Below are 13,667 nucleotides of genomic sequence, written 5' to 3'. Positions count from 1 at the left end.
TGCCTCAAAATGCACTGCTACTGACAAAATGTTTCAGAGATATTAAGTTAAGGAGGGCTACTGTGTGCATTTCATCAAATGCTCGCAGTCAAACAATCAATAATACTTCTCACCTGCTATGAACCGCACCATGGCGCAAATGGAATCAGACCAAGACCATACTTTTTGAGCGAACCACAGTAAGTCCAAACTAACCGAACTAAGCGAGAAAAAAACAATTATTTGTTGTGAAAGCCCCATAAGAAAGAGCAAGGATAGCAATCATTAGCTGTAATGACATATGCAAGAGCTGCAGCTAATACAGTTAGCATGTCCATATGCCTCAATACTCAAAAACCTAAGACAAAGAAGAAATAACTTCAAACCTGAACTTCTTTGAAACAGCAGAAGCTTTGGGTGAGGTAAGTGTGGTGTACTCTATGCTTTACGTATGTTTTAGACCAGGGTTGGACGTTTCGGTTTTTGCCCTAGCACTAAACAACAGACTCAAATAATCAAAGCTTGATTAAGAGTTGGTTATTTGAGTCAGCTGTGAAGAGCAAGGGGGGGAAAAAACAAAAATGTACACCCAGGGAGGGCCCCAGGACAGAGTTTGGGAGAACTGTTTTAGAGAACTGTGATGTCAGAAAGCAACATTATTATGAGTTGTGCCAACCCATTGCGTTGCATATTTCTTGAGACACACTTTCAAAACGCATTGTCTAACACGCTCAGTGGCATTTCTAGTTCACAAAATGTGTATGATGTCACTACGCTTAGAAAAGCTGTAGACTATAAAAACCCTTACTGTAGGGCTTCCAGTCAACCCTTCAGATAAGGGCCAGTAGACAAAATGGGAAGACTCACTTTTTTCACTCAAACTGCCATACACGCTCGTCAAATTCCAGAAGCTTATCTTAGGGCTTCAGAGTGGCACAGCGGTCTAAGGCACTGCATCTAAGTGCTAGAGGTGTCACTACAGACCCTGGTTCGATTCCAGGCTGCATCACAACCGGCCGTGATTGGAAGTCCCATAGGGCGGCGCACAATTACCCCGGCGTCGTCCGGGTTAGGCCGGGGTAGTCCGGGGTAGACAGGCCGGGGTAGACAGCAGTCATTGTAAAATAAGATTGTGTTCTTAACCAACTTGCCTAGTTAAATAAAATAATGAGTGGGACCATTTTTCTGGGTAGGAGGTAAACCCCCTAAGTGTTAGAAATGTACTAAAAATATGCCCATGTGGTGAATCCACCCCCTCAGTTTCAGAGGCTTCCTGTGAGAGGAAATGTGAGGATTCATCCCTAAAACTCCACTCCAATGAGGCCCTAGAGGACTCTGGGAGTGACACATTCCCCTACTGGGAAAGATGTTAGTTGATAGGCTATATATGGAATATGGACCATCACGCATTAAGCTGGAATAGATTTGCCAGTTTGCCCAGGGAGAATATATATTTTTTTTGAATGGAATGATCTTTTGTTATTATTTCAAACATGCGTTTACATTTTCACACTAACCAGGTTTCTATCCAACCTTTTTATTCAAGTAAAGTATATGTCTGATAAAAAAAAAAAATTAAGCAAAGTCACAACAGGCCTGATGGAAACCTCGAATGTTTGTAAACTTTCCAAATGTAGGCAAAACGAAATACGCTAGGCAAGGTGGGATATCACTGTTTCTAAAATGATGGCAGTGGAAACACCTTCATGTGCAAATGCTGATATAATAACCATATCAAAGTACACTTGAGAGTCACCAGATGACACGACTCAGGAAAAACATGCAGTTTATTAGGCTACAGATGAAATAAGTTATGATGAACTTCACGGGGTGGTGAAAGTGCAGTGATGAGCTTGATGCTCATTGTCAAAAAAAAAATCATCGAGGGTCTTATTCTGGTGACATGATGATCGTTGATTGCCTGCCTTTTGACAAATAAAAATGACCTTGCTATTTTGTCCATAATCATTTCATCATGTAGGTACTGTAGCCTACCCGCAAAACCAGAGTGGGCACATTTGCTATGTTGGGGAGAGGGGATGATCAGAAGTAAAAATTTGATTGAAAGACATTTAAGACATTGTATTTTTAAACCGCAAAACTAATGTTTATGTGAACTACGTCATCAGGCAAACCTTTCCCACAACAATTCAATTTAATGGAAACATCTCTGCTGGGAAAATGCCATTTTAGAATATTTGCAATTTGTTGGATGGAAACTTAGACATGGAGTATACAAATCGATTCTGTATTATCATAGGATGTCATTGATTTTATTATTGGTATCAAATTGGTAGTTACGGTCTTGTCTCATTGCTGCAACTCCCGTATGGACTTGGGAGAGGCGAAGGTCGAGAGCCGTGAGTCCTCCGGAACACAACCCAACCACTGCTTCTTGAAACAACGCCCGCTGAACCCTTAAGCCAACCACACCAACGTGTCAGAGGAAACACCATACACCTGGCGACCGTGTACTGCGCCCGGCCTGCCACAGGAGTCGCTAGTGCGCAATGAGACAAGAGCATCCCCTGCCGGCCAAACCCTCCCCTAACCCGGACGACGCTGGGCCGATTGTGCGCCACCCCATGGGTCTCCTGGTCGTGGCCGGCTGCGACTTGAACCAGGATCTCTAGTGGCACAGCTAGCACTGATACAGTGCTTTAGACAACTGTGCCACTCGGGAGGCCCCGTCATTGATTTTTTACATGTTATTTATTTATTTGGCTGAAGACTAATCTACATTTTGAGAGCTTGTGTTTTGCCTCAAGATGGAGGCCATTCTATTTTTTGGTGTGTTTTTGGTTCATGTGTTGCTACATCTAAGACTGCTTCAAGTCTGAACATGAGAAATGGAACTGGCCAACAAAAGCCTTACACGTAAAATCATGATATGAGGCAGATCATGGAATGGAACCATTTCATAATCATGTGTTCTGCTGGCAGGAGATACACATTGGCTGAGCTCATCCCTGGCGGCAAATCGTTTCGAGATTGTGAAACCTGTATTTTCTTCTGCTTAGAATGATTCTTGATAAGAACAGTTTGTTGTTTGTTTCAACATTTGGACAATTTGAGAGTCACTGACGTCATTGATGAGCAATGAAAACAGAAGACGACATGATGGAAGCAGCAAAAATTCCACACCTCAAATGAGCACAACTGACTCTTTGGAGGCAGGTCTTGTTGCTTGTTATTGTCCTTTGACAAGACAAGACATGTACTAAGAAGACTTCACAGTTGACAAGATGTGGGTGTCTTTTCACAAGTGCTGTGATCATTTTTAAAAGCAGTGCCACGTCATTCAAACAGCACTTCACCCGACACTTAAATATTTTCCCAAAAACTGTGAACAAACTTACCCTATGCTTACGATGTAGTCTACTTGCTTTGCATCCCACTTTCTTAAAATAAAAATTTTTTAAAGTCACCATACACATGCACCACCATTCATTCAATTACCAATAACATACCTAGCTCAGTGCAAACCTGATACACAACTCCAGTCATTTAGAAGATACATCTAATTACCAAAGATTCACTTTAGAAAGTGCACTGATGGCTCCAGGAATTATCTTGTGGGGTCCACTTAGGGCCTGTTTCCTGGACATAGTTCATTGCTGGACCTGGACTAAAAAGCACATTGGGAGTCTCCATTCAACAAGTCCAGGACTACACTGAAGCTGTTCTGGGGAAACTGGCCCTTAAAAAAGGGAACTCCTATTTTCTGAAGGAAGACACCCTGACGGGGAGCTGCTTGCTCTCCTTTCCAAACAGGAAAGGCCTCATCCTGTACGGATTGAAGGGTGGGGGGTCCCTTACTACAGCTTCCTGAACCAAGCTCTCCGGAGAGAGTGGGTCATTTGAAAACCATCCAAGGCAGCATTGTTGTGCCACTGCCATCAGCCAAACCTATTCTGCTATACCTTTTGTCTTCTTACTCAATGACCCGTTCAGACTTCCAGAATGGTACTACTATGAAGCTTGTGCTAGGATATCATTTACAAATCCTGTGAGTGGTTAAGGCAAGACCTGTGGGTGTGATAAATATATATATATTTTTTAAATCACACAGTACCAGTCAAGTTTGGACACAGCTACTCATCCAGGGGGTTCTTTTACTATTTTTTTACTATTTTCTACATTATAGAATAATAGTGAAGACATCAAAACTATGAAATAATTCCATATGTTATGTAGTAACCAAAGAAAGTGTTAAACAAATCAAAATATATATTTTAGATACTGCAAAAACCATCAAGCGCTATGATGAAATTGGCTCTCATGAGGAACGCAACAGGAAAGGAAGTGTTTTCTTTATTTAACTAGGCAAGTCAGTTAATGAACAAATACTTATTTCCAATGACGAACTACCCCGGCCAAACCCTAACAACGTTGGACCAATTGTGCACCGCCCTATGGGACTCCCAATCACAGCCGTTTGTGATACAGCCTAGAATCGAACCCAGGGTCTGTAGTGAAGCCTCTAGTACTGAGATGCAGTGCATTAGAGCGCTGTGCCACTCGGGAGAGTTCTCTGCTCCAGAGAATAAGTTCATTAGAGTTAACTGCACCTCAGGTAGCAGCGCAAATAAATGCTTCAAGTAACAGACATCTCAACATCAACTGTTCAGAGCGTGAATCAGACCTTCATGGTTGAATTGTTGCAAAGAAACCACTACTAAATGACACCAATAAGAAGAAGAGACTTGTTCGGGCCAAGAAACACGAGCTATGGACATTAGACCGGTGGAAATCTGTCCTTTGGTCTGATGAGTCCAAATTTGAGATGTGGGAACTCCTTCAAGACTGTTGGAAAAGCATTCCAGGTGAAACTGGTTGAGCGAAAGCTGTCGTCAAGGCAAAGGGTGCCTACTTTGAAGAATAGTTTGATTTAACACTTTTTTGGTTACTACATGAATCTATATGTTTTATTTCAGTGTTGTCTTCACTATTCTTCTACAATGTAGAAAATAATAAAAAATTAATTAAAACCCTTGAGTAGGTGTCCAAACTTTTGACTAGTACTGTACACACACACACACACACACACACACACACACTAGGGGAAGTAAAGTGTGTACTGTTATTGACAACAGATAGAAAATACTTATTCGATTAGAGCATCAGGAGTTACTGTCTACATAAAGCAGACTCTTCCTTGCGAGTGTATTCATATAGCATTCCATCCCCAGTCCATTGTGTGATATCGGAGTTGGACCGCAGGCAGACAGTAGTAAAATGGAGAATTCATGGCATGTGGACTGGGCCCAGCAGAGCATTTCAAAGCCCTCCTTCCACAAATGCAGTAGGCTTCCTGCACCACCACTATTGACTGTCCTTGTTAGAGCAGGGTTTCCTTCATTTGTGTGTGTATGTGCCCTCCGTGGTTGTAGGGTTAGCAACACACACTTGGCTATAAAAGAACCTAAGCAGGAAGCTTGATAATTTACATGTTGTCACGGCAACAGTTGAGATCATTGTAAGCACGCCAGGGTAGGTCAGAGAGCAAAATACAGCCGTAGCTGCTAGACCATTAAGGCCATGTGTTCAGGGTAGCACTAGTCAGCCATGTGTTCAGGGTAGCACTAGTCAGCCATGTGTTCAGGGTAGCACTAGTCAGCCATGTGTTCAGGGTAGCACTAGTCAGCCATGTGTTCAGGGTAGTACTAGTCAGCCATGTGTTCAGGGTAGTACTAGTCAAACAACTGTATGTACAGACCGAAGGTCCCAGAGGCATGAATAGCGATGGCATGTTGACTGAGCATTATGTTCCAAACAAAGAACGTAAAAACTATACCACATGCCTCAGTTGTCCAATGAACAACAGACTGTTGACACACTGTACCGCATTGTTTTCATATTTCCATCACAGACCTTTGCCACATGTCGATGGGGGCAGGAATTTATCGGGAGACAATCGCAGCAAAATGTCAAACACGCTTTCTTTCTCCAGGGCCAGTTGCACCTGATTCACGAAGCTGCCGCTGATCAACCAGATCTCAGCAACAGACAATATAGGACAAATGTCTTGAGGATCATGGAGTTCTTGAGGCTTGGTGCCTTTGTAGGCCTACATGGCTCATATTTCCTTTTTTTGTGCTAACGGTTTCTTTTCCCACAGGGTGGCCTTTATCTGTCTGGGATCAGAAAAATGGTGAGAGTGGATTGGCACCCCAGCGCTGCGAGCCACAGGCCAGATTCAGTCATCCCAGAGAGGAACTGGGTGTGCCTACCACTGCCCCTGCCTTGACACTGCTTAGCCCTTACACATGGGACCTATTGTTGCATACTTTCCACATGTTCCACCACTCAGAAATGCTTCACAATGCTAGTCCCAGCATGAGGGCGTGATTGATGATTGAGGATGGAGAGGACAACCTTTTTTTTATTTATATATATATATTATATATATATTTTTTTTTTATGTAACAAAATGTGGAATGGGTCAAGGGGTCGGAATCCTTTCCGAATGCGCTGTGTGTGTGTGTGTGTGTGTGTGTGTGTGTGTGTGTGTGTGTGTGTGTGTGTGTGAAATATGGAAATATATAGATATCTATCACACACACACACACACAGCGCATTCGGAAAGGATTCCGACCCCTTGACTTATTCCACATTTTGTTACGTTACAGCCTTACTATAAAATTGTTTTCCCTCAATCTACACACAATAACCCCATAATGACAGAGCAAGAACACGTTTAGACATTGTTGCAAATGTATAAAAAAAAAAACATATCACATTTACATAAGTATTCAGACCCTTTACTCAGTGCTTTGTTGAAACACCTTTGGCAGCGATTACAGCATCGAGTCTTCTTGGGTATGATGCGGCAAGCTTGGCACACCTGTATTTTGAGAATTTCTCTCATTCTTCTCTGCAGATCGTCTCAAGCTCTGTCAGGTTGGAGGAGCGTCGCTGCACAGCTATTTTCTGGTTTCTCCAGACATGTTTGATCGGGTTCAAGTCCGGGCTCTGCATGGGCCACTCAAGGACATGGAGACTTTTTCCAAAGCCACTCCTGTGTTGTCTTGGATGTGTGCTTATGTTCGTTGTCCTGTTGGAAGGGGAACCTTCACCCCAGTCTGAGGTCCTGAGTGCTCTAGAGCATGTTTTTAATCAAGGATCTCTCTGTACTTTGCTCTGTTCATCTTTCCCTTGATCCTGACTTGTCTCCCAGTCCCTGCCACTGAAAAACATCCCCACAGCATCATGCTGCCACCACTATGCTTCAGCGTAGGGATGGTGCCAGGTTTCCTCCAGATTGAACTGCCAAGTGTCACATCTTGGTTTCATCAGACCAGATTATCTTGTTTCTCATGGTCTGAGAGTCTTTAGGTGCCTTTTGGCAAACTCCAAGCAGGCTGTCATGTGCCTTTTACTGAGGAGTGGCTTCCGTCTTGCCACAATCATAAAGGCCTGATTGGTGGAGTGCTGTAGAGATGGTTGTCCTTCTGAAAAGGTTCTCCCATCTCCACAGAGGAACTCTGGAGCTCTTTCAGAGTGATCATCGGGTTCTTGGTCACCTCCCTGACCAAGGCCCTTCTCCCCCCTGATTGCTCAGTTTGGCCAGGCAGCCAGCTCTAGGGAGAGTCTTGGTGGTTCCAAACTTCTTCCATTTAAGTATCATGGAGGTCACGGTGTTCTTGGGGACCTTCAATACTGGGGAAATGTTTGCTTTCCTTCCCCAGATCTGTGCCTCGACACAATTCTGTCTCGGCGCTCTACGGACAATTCCTTCAACCTTATGGCTTGGTTTTTGCTCTGACATACACTGTCAACTGTGGGACCTTTTTCTAGACAGATGTGTGCCTTTCCAAATCATGTCCAATCAATTGAATATACCACATGTGGGCTTCAATCAAGTTGTAGAAACATCTCAAGGATGATCGATGGAGAAAGGATGCACCTGAGCTCAATTTCAAATCTCCTAGCGAAGGCTCTGAATACTTATGTCTGATTTTTTTGTTTATACATTTGCAAACATTTCTAGAAACCTTTTTTTCGCTTTGTTATTATGGGGTATTGTGTGTATATTAAATGAGATTTTTTTTAATGCAACTAATTTTAGAACAAGGCTGTAACCTAACAAAATGTGGAAAAAGTCAAGGGCTCTGACCGAATGCGCTGTATTATAACATTACGAGACTGAATTCAATCAATTGCAGATCTGTCCCAGATCCTAATAGATGCATAGTATTATTAGTATTGGATAGAAAACACTCTGGGTTTCTAAAACTGTTTGAATGATGTCTGAGTACAACAGAACTCATATTGCAGGCAAAAAACTGAGACAAATCCAACCAGGAAGTGGGACATTTGAGGTTTGTAGTTTTTCAAAGCTTGGCATACCGAATACACATTGAGATATGTATAAAGTTGCACTTCCTACGGCTTCCACTAGATGTCAACCATCTTTAGGAACTTGAATGAGGATTCTACTTTAAAGGAGAGGCTCATGAGACCTCTTTGAGTCAGTGGTCTGGCAGAGAGCCTTGGTCTCATGATGCACGCTCCCGACAGAGTTACCTCTTGTTCCAGTGCTTTTCTTCAGACAAAGGAATTCTCCGGTTGGAACATTATTGATGTTAAAAACATCCTAACGATTGATTCCATACATCGTTTCACATGTTTCTAAAGGACTGTAACGGAACATTTCAAGTTGTCTGGACGAAGTGCCTGCGCCTCATGAAGATGGATTACTGGGCTGAACACGCTAACAACAAGTGGCTATTTGGACATAAATGTAAAAAAAAAATCTGTCATTTAGTGTCGAACTGGGATTCCTGGGAGTGCCTTCTGATGAAGATCAAAGGTAAGTGAATATTTATGGTGTTGTTTCTAACTTCTGTTGACTCCAACATGGCGGATATTCCTCTGGCTGTTTTGGGTTCTGAGCGCCGTTCTCCGATTATGCGTAAAGTTTTTTTTTAAATCTGACACAGCGGTTGCATTAAGGAGAAGTCTCTTTAATTCTGTGAATAACACTAGTATCTTTTATCAATGTTTATTATGAGTATTTTTGCAAAATCACCAGATGTTTTGCAATCAAAACATTACTGCATGTAACGCACCAATGTAAACAGATTTTTGGATGTAAATATGCACATTATCGAACAAAACATACATGTATTGTTTAACATGATGTCCTATGAGTGTCATCTGATGAAGATCAAAGGTATCTATATTTCTGCTTTTTGTGACTCCTATCTTTGGCTGGAAAAATGGCTGTGTGTTTTTTTGACTTGGCTATAACCTAACATAAACAAGCTTATTTTGGTGTTTCTATCCCTCATCATCATCACAGTTCCATTCAGTATTAACCTCCAAAATGAGCTGCTTCTCTGTACAGCGTCTCCACGTCCGGTCCCTCAAGTTTCATTTTGTAACGATTAATGCTCAATATGTTGTGCTTTCACAGTAAAGCTTTTTTAATTTTTTTTAATTTTTTTTAAATCGGACACTATGGGTAGATACAGCAAATGAAAGATGAACAAGTCCAATAAACAAAATGTTTATGTGGGAAAGTTACATATTTAAAAAAGAAAATTACATTTTTTTTAAAAATTCACGTGCTACCTTTTCAGCGGAATGTTGTTGAGGGGTTCCGCTAGCGGAACGCCTGCCCTAGAAAGGTTAAAGGACACATGTAGTTTCGCGTCCATATCCAATGAGAATGTCTGCTAGAAGAACAGCTTACGGGAGGAAGGATTAACACCGCTGATAAAGAGCTAACATTCTGCAATGCGGTGTACCTTTATCTGTAACTGATTCCTTCAGCATTTCCATGTATCGTTCCACACATTTAAATGTTGATGGAAGTCTCTCCATCTGAATAAAGAAAGATACCGTGCTCTGTCATATGCATGATGCCCAGTGTGGCAGTGGAAAGAGTGACTAGCCTGCTGGCAACCACATTTGTGTTGGCAAGGGCTGCATTATTTCAATGTGAACATTGCTTATAACTTAGGCCATTGATTCAACATATCTTACAATGACTCATTGACATAAAAAACATACAAATTATCCCCTAACATTTTACATGTTCATAATGCACAACAGCAAATATCTATTTGCTCAGTGGTGACAGTGTACCAAGCCCAAATAACAACCACAAGGTTGTTTCTGTTGACCAAGACACTGATAACGAGGTTTGTGATGAGATAACAACCTGTGTTTCATTGGTCCACAAAGATATTCACAGGTCGGCTCGGGCGATATATTCTTTATACTGTATATACAGGTGTGTTTCAAAATACCGACTGTGTGATTTTCTGTACCGGGGAGGGGGGCATCCCCACCTCGCGGGAGGCTGCATGCTACGCCACTGCTTGTGACTAACTAGAAGTTAAGTATAACTATAAGAAATCTAAGATGTATCAAATAAAATGTCATCCAGCTCAGGGTTCCAGCTATACATTTTCTTACTTGCTAGCTAAGTGGCTAGACATCAAGATTCATTTGTTGATTGTATGTCTCTGCTGTAACCCTCTCCTGGATCAAGATCCCCGTTGCATAAATTGTTTTGTGTGTAAAGATTTTGAATAGTGCCCCTTGTGCACACTTCTGGTATTACCATATATCTCATTATGGTACAGAAACTGTATGAGAATCTGGATACCGCCCAGCTCTATTTCCAGGCACTACATAACTGCAAGAAAGATATGAACATGGATGGTAATGCAGAAGGTGACTGAGGCTTGACACTGGAGGTGACAGGACGATGATACTTGGTTATTAACTGTAGAATCCTTAGTAGTGTGAAAGGAACAGAAATTCACAACAAATGCAGAGATGTCTCGAATATGTCAGCAGGCTGTGCTGTCTGAAAGGGCATTAACCTAAGGAATGCAAGGCCTTTGGCCCATCGAAACTCATTCAGAAAGAGATACCAGACATTGAACTATCGACAACACATTACTGATTCCACTGGCCTTGTGGCCAGTGTGGTTTCACAAGTGGGCAGCATGTGATGGTCATTTTTTCAGGTGGCCATGCTCAGGTGCAATAGCAGGCTTAGCAGTGTTTAGAAAAGTGTGGAGCAGACCCATCTCTAGGCCAACAGAGCAATTATCCCACAGGCTGTTGTAATACAATCAGCTGATGTAAATGGACAAAATGCCAGGTTGACTCTACAATGACGCACATACTCAAGGTGCAGGCAATGATGTATTAAATAACTTACCTTGGAGTAATCGGAGGCTGAAAATATAGGCTAGTGAAATACTATATGGACGTATGGTAGAAAATAGCTGAAAATTAGATTTTTTTTGCAAAGAAATTAACTATTCCTATTGAGAGATTTGGCCATTAAACAGGATTGATAGCACTTGGATGCATACATGAGCCGGGCTCACAGTTCGTCATGTAGCCCTGTCTGCAACCTCAAGATCGGTGTCACCATCGGTCCACGAGAGGATTCCCTCAAGGACAGGGGTCAAACACATTAAACATACTGCCTGCGAAGCCGGAGGGTGGGTTTAGTAAAAACGTTTAATATTCTTTCAAATGACTACAACCAAATCAAAATTGGGTAGAAATGATAATGGACTTAGATTTATACAGTTTCTTGACCGTGTCCAGTTCGCTAATAATCACTGAAACTAAAGCTCGACGGTCAGGGAGTATTGAAAAGAGGACTATTGTTTGCAAATTTTGCCAGCGAGGAAACAGCTAATTTTCCGAGCGGTCCTCCGCTGAACACTGAATGCAGCCCCCGGGGCAAAATTTGTTTGACACCCCTGGTCTAGGCAAACAGTTAAGACACTGGTTACTCCTGTGGATCCAGGTTTTAGACCCTGCTCATGGACACGTTGCATCCTATGATAAATACATTTATATGTGTCCCGTTCCACATATGTACAAGTGTGTAACCTGTACAAGTGAGGTGAAATAGAAATGTGATCTGTTTTCTTCTTCATATCCCACTCCCCCTCCTGAGAGTGGGGTCACGGCATGGGGTCACGGCATGGGATCAGACATTATTGATGGTGGGTAGGGTTTAGTGCCCCTGCTCATGGACAGGTCGACAGATTTGTTTTACCATGGTTTGCTCAGGGATTTGAACTAGCAACCAACGCTCTAACCCTTAAGACTACCTGCCACCCACTTGTAGTCTCTCGCTCTCTCTCTTTTGCATTGACAGTATGACAAGTTGTCAGTGATTAGGCTTTTTGTAAGCCGTCCCAACATTGGATCATTGATATACTCCTCACAACCATAGAACAACTTCACCAGAATGTTTCAAAACTATGAGAGCTGCTTTTATCTCAGGCATCTGAACGTGTTACTTTTAAAATGGGTCACAATGTTACCATAAAGCCTTTGTTCAACAATGGTCTGACAGTGTTGTCAGCTGATGATGACCACAAAATTGCATATTATTTGCGTTAAGCTGCCAGTTTGCTCATATACAACTAACACGACATTACGTTGTTTGCCCTCCATGTTGTCAGACAGACAGATAAATAACTTTTCTAAGGAATCAGATTTATTTTTTTTACAACCGACGAAGGAATTCGACGAAAGGCACATTTCCGACACATCATCATACTGTATCAGCTGTACCCTTTCACATCTCATCAATTGACAGGGTTTAAAATGAACTTTTGCAACTTACCGCAGTGCTGAAAGTTTCTAAAACTTTACTGAGAACTCCTTTGTGGCACGACAATGTTGCGGTTACATTCGCAGTATTATTTGACAATTGTTCAATGACCCTAAAAGTTCAAAACGTTCTTATAATTCCGAGGAGTTTGACTGCGCCTGGACGAGCCGATGTAGGCCAACTGTAGTGTTTGATTCTGTCCGTACAGTGGTTTTCATGAATTCCACTGACTGGTGAACGCCGCCCCCTTTCCCCTGCGTCCCTCGTTGAACTTATTTTTATATATATATATATATATATATTTGCATCGTCTTTTTGTCAGCATGAAAAAGACGATGCAAATAAAGAAAACACAGTTATCGAACTTTTTTTTAAAATGTTTAACAGCTAGCGTTGGATTAGAATGCACCACGATTCTTCACGGCATAATGAAATGTAAAACATGCGTCAGCAGGAAGTCATCCTTTGCTTGAGATGCACGAGGCATTTTTTAAAAAGTGGGCTGGAGTGACGAGCAATACTGTAGGCTAGTGTTCGTATTGTCTCAGTCCCTAAATATGCGATGATTGTCATGTTTATTGAAGGTGTAGGCTACATAGGTGTGACAACACGTGTCATGTTCCCCTCAGTCAACGAGATGGTGAATGCACCCAACAAATATCTATATAAATGCACAGTCTGACCCCATTTTTGTTGCTTGTTTCTCTAGTAATCTAGCTTGTTTATCTCACATAATCTCTAAAAGCAATATGGTGTCATGCCACATTACATTTTATAGCATATCTATCACTATCAAATGTGTGAGAATTGAACACTGTGTTGGAATTGTTACATCTGCAAGAACTACTACTGTCCATATTGGGCATCTATCCCCTCTCCACCAGTATAAAAGCCATAGATAATCTATGATAACAGCATTGCAATGTCAGACAAATAGCTGCGAGAAATAGCCTACATTAAAGCATGGCTGACTTCCTGCCGGCTGAGTGTGTGAGAGTGATGGATCTTGCAGTCATTCCCTCTCCCCGAGGGATTACAATGTATTGAACAGGTGTGAGAATGGTGTTGAGCCAGTTTCCAT

At 42.0% G+C, this 13,667-nt stretch overlaps 1 protein-coding gene across 2 annotated transcripts in view; it reads right to left on the bottom strand.

Annotated features, from left to right (window-relative positions):
* The window catches only part of LOC139414942 (pleckstrin homology and RhoGEF domain containing G3), a 116,323-nt gene extending 103,561 nt beyond the window's left edge, over positions 1-12,762 (bottom strand). For both annotated transcript variants that reach the window (XM_071162591.1, XM_071162592.1), the window contains exon 1: positions 12,599-12,762. The gene's annotated coding sequence lies outside the window, so the exon portion shown is untranslated. The remainder of the gene's footprint in view (positions 1-12,598) is intronic.
* Between the last annotated feature and the right edge of the window lie 905 nt (positions 12,763-13,667).

The sequence above is a fragment of the Oncorhynchus clarkii genome, chromosome 8 (genome assembly GCF_045791955.1).
Source record: "Oncorhynchus clarkii lewisi isolate Uvic-CL-2024 chromosome 8, UVic_Ocla_1.0, whole genome shotgun sequence".
In the NCBI taxonomy this organism is placed as follows: Eukaryota; Metazoa; Chordata; class Actinopteri; order Salmoniformes; family Salmonidae; genus Oncorhynchus; species Oncorhynchus clarkii.
Note: the sequence above shows the minus strand (reverse complement) of the source record. Positions and strands in the feature narration are given on the sequence as shown.